Source organism: Theropithecus gelada, chromosome 8 (assembly GCF_003255815.1).
Source record: "Theropithecus gelada isolate Dixy chromosome 8, Tgel_1.0, whole genome shotgun sequence".
NCBI lineage: Eukaryota > Metazoa > Chordata > Mammalia > Primates > Cercopithecidae > Theropithecus > Theropithecus gelada.
Genome location: NC_037676.1, coordinates 105,204,481 through 105,210,569, shown reverse-complemented (window position 1 = coordinate 105,210,569; position 6,089 = coordinate 105,204,481). Strand labels below are relative to the sequence as shown.

Genomic DNA, 6,089 nt, shown 5'->3' with positions numbered 1-6,089 from the left:
CCCTCCACCACCATTGAATACATGCTTTATATCCTCAAAGTTCAGGATGGCTGCCAAAGCTCACATCTGCATTGTAAGCACCGGAAAGTAGGATGGGAGAAGGGCAAATAAGGACATACCTCTCGCCCACATCAATACCCTATAAGAAACCTTCCCACGGGGCCCTGGATAGTTCTTTCATTTGCATCTCTTTGGCTACAACTTAGTCACATGGCCACACATAGCTGCCAGGGCTACTGGAAAATGTATTTTCACTGGATGTGTACACTGCAAATAAAGCTGGAATTCCATTACGAAAGAAGAAAGGAAAAATGGATATGGGCCTTTTGCAGTTATTTAACGCCTCCAAATTTTAGTTTTTTCCTTTTAAAGTGGGAACAATAGTACATGTCTCATACAGCTGTCTGGAAGATTACATGAAGAAAGCTTAAAAACTGCTAGCACAGCCATGACACACACTAAGTAAATATTAGCTGTTATCACAAGAAGGAAAAAATGTATCTCTGCATGCTTTTAAAAATAAGATACACAAAACCAAACAGAACAAAAAGAAGAAAAAATATTCCCATACAAAATGCTGAGTAACTTCAGAGAGAAACCTACTCTATCTATGGGTTTCTTCCACCTTTTTGTTGCTTTGGCCTTCTTTATCTCAACTGACTCTCAGCTGACAAAGTTCCAGTTTTAAATATCATATCACCCCACTTTGCTGCTTACAAAGGGCCACTGTGTCTGGGTGGGCCACCTCAAACTCACTGTTCTGGATCTTTCCAGTCTCGCCCACCACCAACTGCTGTCCAACTGTGACCAGTGTTCTCATCCAGTGGTTCATAAACCCGGCTGACCTTAAGACTCACTTACCCAAAGAGTTCTATAAAAATACAGACTCCAAGTTCCCACCCCAGGAATCAGCCCGAAACGTTCCCCTACAACCGCTTCAGCTGTGTCAAACTGGCTTGGAGTTTTCTTGGACTAAGTGACTCAGCAACTTGAATGTTTATAGAGTACAGACAAATATATCTTGTAACACAAACTAAGTGTTACCAGGAGCCAGGCACTGATCTAAAGCACTTTACATGGACTAACTCATTTAAGTTATATTATTCCCGTTTATATAGATTAGGAAACCAAGGCGCAGAGAGGATAAGCGACTTGCTCAAGGTCACATAGCAAATGGGGAACTGGGAGCTGAGATTTAAGCCTCAACCTGTACACTTCACCTGTACGCTCTACCACCCTCCAGTCTATATTAAACAGTTAAGGCACTCCAATACAAATTACAAAAAAAATTTAACAGACTTCCTCCTAGCATTTATTAAATAAATTGACAAATATTCTTATATCAATTGATATTATTCTTATGATTATTTGTTTTCCCAAGAACCTGTGGCACAGACAAGTCTGTTATAAAACTATTTCAGGCAGTCATCAAAGTGGTGTTAAAATTATATTTTTATGTGTGCATAGGTACACAATGATGCTCTTTATGTAAAGAAATATATCTGCACAAACATATATACACATACCTACTGTACATGCCTATAGACAGTCTCAGGGGAAACAGAGAAGTGTGACAGTTAATTCTAGGAGGTAACATTTTGGCAGATATTTCTTTCCCTCTTTAAATTTATTTGAAATAAACATTTGAATTTTGTGCCTTTTCCACTCCCAACACTGCTGGGCCCGCAGGTCTCTGTTGAGCAGCGGATGCGGGTCTCTGTTCCAGATGAGGTTTATTGTTAAAGTGGTTAAGAATAAGGCCTACTTTAAGAGACACCAAGTGAAATTTAGAAGACAACGAGAGGGTAAAACTGATTACTATGCTCAGAAACGCTTGGTGATACAGAATAAAAATAAATACAACACACCCAAATACAGGATGATAGTTTGTGTAACAGAGATATCATTTGTCAGATTACTTATGCCTGTATAGAAGGGGATGTGACAGTCCGCAGCATATGCACATGAACTGCCAAAATATGGTGTGAAGGTTGGCCTGACAAATGATGCTGCAGCGTATTGTACTAGCCTGCTGTTGGCCTGCAGGCTTCTCAATAGGTTTGGCATGGACAGGATCTATGAAGGCCAAGTGGAGGTGACTGGAGATGAATACAATGTGGAAAGCATTGATGGTCAGCCACGTGCCTTTACCTGCTATTTGGATGCAGGCCTTGCCAGAACTACCACTGGCAATAAAGTTTTTGGCACCCTGAAGGGAGCTGTGGATGGAGGCTTGTCTGTCCCTCACAGTACCAAATGATTCCCTGCTTATGATTCTGAAAGCAAGGAATTTAATGCAGAAATACACAGGAAGTACATCACGGGCCAGAGTGTTGCAGTACATGTGCTACTTAATGGAGGAAGATGCTTACAAGAAACAGTTCTCTCAATACATAAAGAACAGCGTAACTTCAGACATGATGGATGAGATGTATAAGAAAGGTCATGCTGCTATATGAAAGAATCCAGTCTATGAGAAGAAGCCCAAGAAAGAAGTTAAAAAGAAGAGGTGTGGCTAGGTGCGGTGGCTCACGCCTATAATCCCAGCACTTTGGGGAGCCTAGGTGGATGGATCACCTGAGGTCATGAGTTTGAGACCAGCCTGGCCAACATGCTGAAACCCCATCTCTACTAAAAAAATTAAAAATTAGCCAGGCATGGTGTCAGGCGCCTGTAATCCCAGCTACACGGGAGGCTGAGGCAGGAGAGTTGCTTGAACCTGGGAGGTGGAGGTTGCAGTGAGCCAAGATCACGCCATTGCATTCCAGCCTGGGAACAAGAGCTAAACTCCGTCTCAAAAAAACAAAACCAAAAAAAAAAAAAAAAAAAAAAAAGAAGAGGTGGAACCATCCCACAATGTCCCTTGCTTGGAAGAAAGATCGGGTAGCTCAAAAAGAGGGCAAGCTTCCTCAGAGCTCAGGAGTGGACTGCTGAGAGCTAAATCAAACAACTTTCTGTGAGGATTTTTCAGATAAACATAATAAACTTATTGACAGCAAAAAATCAAAACAAAAACAACACCCCCAAATTTGAATTTTTTTAATAAAAAATTCCTAAGTTAAAAAAATAAGATGTTGTATGTATTTTGAAGCAAAAGCTTTGTGAAATAATAAATAATGCCTGTCTGTTTTATTGGAGAGCCTTGCAAACCCTTCATTTAAAATTTCTCCACCCTGGCTAACATGGTGAAATCCCGTCTCTTCTTAAAAAAAAAAAAATAGCTGGGCGTGGCGGCAGGCACCTGTAGTCTCAACTGCTCAGGAGGCTGAGGCAGGAGAATCGCTTGAACCCGGGAGACAGAGGTTGCAGTGGGCCGAGATCGTGCCACTGCACCCCAGCCTGGGTGACAGAGTGAGACTCTGTCTCAAAAAAAAAAAAAAAAAAAATTTCTCGGCCTGGGCAATACAGTGAGACCTTGTTTCTACAAAAATAAAAATAAAAAAATTAGTCAGGGGCCGGGCACGGTGGCTCATGCCTGTAATCCCAGCACTTTGGGAGGCCGAGGTGGGCAGATCACAAGATCGGGAGTTCGAGATCAGCCTGGCCAATATGGTGAAACTCCAACTCTACTAAAAATACAAAAAAAATTAACTGGACATGGTGATGTATTCCTGTAATTCCAGCTACTTGGGAGGCTGAGGCAGGAGAATTGCTTGAACCCGGGAGGCAGAGGTTGCAGTGAGCCAAGATCGTGCCACTGCACTTCAGCCTGGGCGACAGAGTGAGACTCTGTTTCCAAAAAAAAAAAAAAAAATTAGGCATGGTGGTGTGCACCTGTAGTCCCAGCTACTTGAGAGGCTGAGGTGGGAGTATTGCTTGAGTCATGAAGGCGGAGGTTGCAGTGAGCCAAGATCCTGCCACTGCACTCTAGCCTGGGGAACAGAGCGAGACCCTGTCTCGAAGTAACATTTCTCCTTCAAGATAGTTTAGAATGAAATTTGGTGGACATACGGGATTACCAGTGCGCTTGCATAGTGGTGAGGGCGTAGGTTTTAGAGTGTAACAGATGTGGGTTTAAATTCTGGCTGTGAAGCTTCCTGGCTGAGCAACAGACTTCTGAACTGCCCAGGTCACTGAACTGCCCAGCCTCACTCACACACTGTCTGTGTAAAGGTTCAAGAGCCTGGACATTTAGCAGGCTGAACATGTGTATCTCGGTATCTCGGTAACCGATACAAGGTAACCATATGGTTAGCAAGAGTCTGTCATCATCAGAACATAACTGTTTTTAAATGCCAATCACAAAACTGGCATTTTTGGATAATAATAAAAGTTATAAATAATAATTTACCATTGAAAGCTCAGCCTCCACTCTTTCAAAGACATTTGAAAAATGGAAAACGTCACCCTGACCTCAGGGATCCAGCTGAAGTTGGTTTAAGAAATTGTTTCTAGGCTGGGTGCGGTGGCTCATGCTTGTAATCCCAGCTCTTTGGGAGGCTGAGACAGGTGGATCACTTGAGTTCGGAAGTTCAAGACCAGCTTGGCCAATGTGGTGAAACCCTGTCTCTACTAAAAACACAAAAATTAACTGGGTGTGGTGGTGCACACCTGTAATTGCAGCTACTCAGGAGGCTGAGGCAGGAGAATCACTTGAACCTGGAAGGTGGAGTTGGCAGTGAGCCAAGATCATGCCACTGCACTCCAGCCTGGGCAACAGAATGAGACCCTGTCAAAAAGAAGGGAGGGAGGGAGGGAGGGAGGGAGGGAGGGAGGAAGGAAGGAAGGAAGGAAGGAAGGAAGGAAGGAAGGAAGGAAGGAAGGAAGGAAGGAAGGAAGGAAAAGAAGGAAAAAAAAGAACATTTCCAGTTTGATGCATATATGTTATTAGGAGAGGGCAAAAGTCTATCCTCTTCTGAACTTTGTTTTCCAAAACAGATTTATCTGCAGTCATACTTGGCCTTATCTCCCTGTGATGATTCATTTTGGATACAAACTTAACTGGGCCATAGGGCAACCAGATATTTGATCAAACATCATTCTGGGTGTGTTTGTATGTTTCTGGATGAAATCAACATTTGATAAAGCAAAGCAAAAATGCAGAGGAAAAAAGGGGGAAAAAAAGAAAATAGTCTTGGAATTGCTAGACCGAGTACAGCCAATTGTCCTCCCTAATGTGGATTGGCCTCATCCAATCAATCAAAGGCCTACATGGAACTCCCTACAGCAAGTAAATGGGAACTCCTCCTGCGTAACTGTCTTCCAGCTAGGACGCTGGATTTTTTCCTGCCTTCGAACTCATTCTGAAACATCAACTCTTCTTAGGGTTCAAGCCTGCTAACCTTGAGACTGGAGCTACATCATCAGTTCTCCCGGGTCTCCAGCTTGCCAACTGCGACCTTAGAATTTGTCAGCCTCTATAACCACTTGAGCCAATTCCTTACAATAAATCTCTGTGTCTCTCCCTCTCTCCATAAACACACACACACACACACACACACACACACACACACACACACACACACTCCTATATTTTTTCTGGGGAACCCTGACTAACGCACTCCCTTTCTGCTGTCTCTGGATGGGGCTGTCTCCATCCTACCCTCAGGCATTGCCACCCCCTGTGCCTGAATGGTGGCTCTTAAGGCCTTTTTCTCCTAATTCTGGTTCATCTGGCTTCCTCCCCAATTGCTGCTGAAACTGCTTTCTGAGAGGTCACCAGCGACTTTCTTACTGTCAAATCCAGGGCTCAGCCTTATCTTCCTGGACCTTGCTCTGTTAGACATCACTTCCCGCATGTCTCCAGGCACTATTCTTTGTGTCTATAAATGTGCTACAATTTCCAGTAGCCTTGAGTCACTCTCTAGCAATGACAGCATTTCTGGAATCCCAGCTTCTTATTGGTCAGGAGTTTGGTTTCTGGAACCTTGAGCTCTCATTTCTGCCACTTCTACCTGCATGACCTTTGGCAAGTTGCTTAACCTTTCTGTGCCTCAGTTTCCTCATCTGTAAAACAAGGCTGTGGATAATGTCTACCTCTCAGGTTGTTGTGAGAAATTGATGCATTAGAGCCTCGTCATATAGAAGGTGGTTTGTAAATGTTAACTACTATCTGAGTGCAGTCTCACCTCCCTTTCACTCCTCAATAT

General features: G+C 43.3%; 1 pseudogene; it reads left to right on the top strand.

Annotated features, from left to right (window-relative positions):
* Positions 1–1,726: 1,726 nt before the first annotated feature.
* LOC112630400 lies at positions 1,727–2,941 on the top strand (annotated as a pseudogene).
* The last annotated feature ends 3,148 nt before the right edge of the window (positions 2,942–6,089 follow it).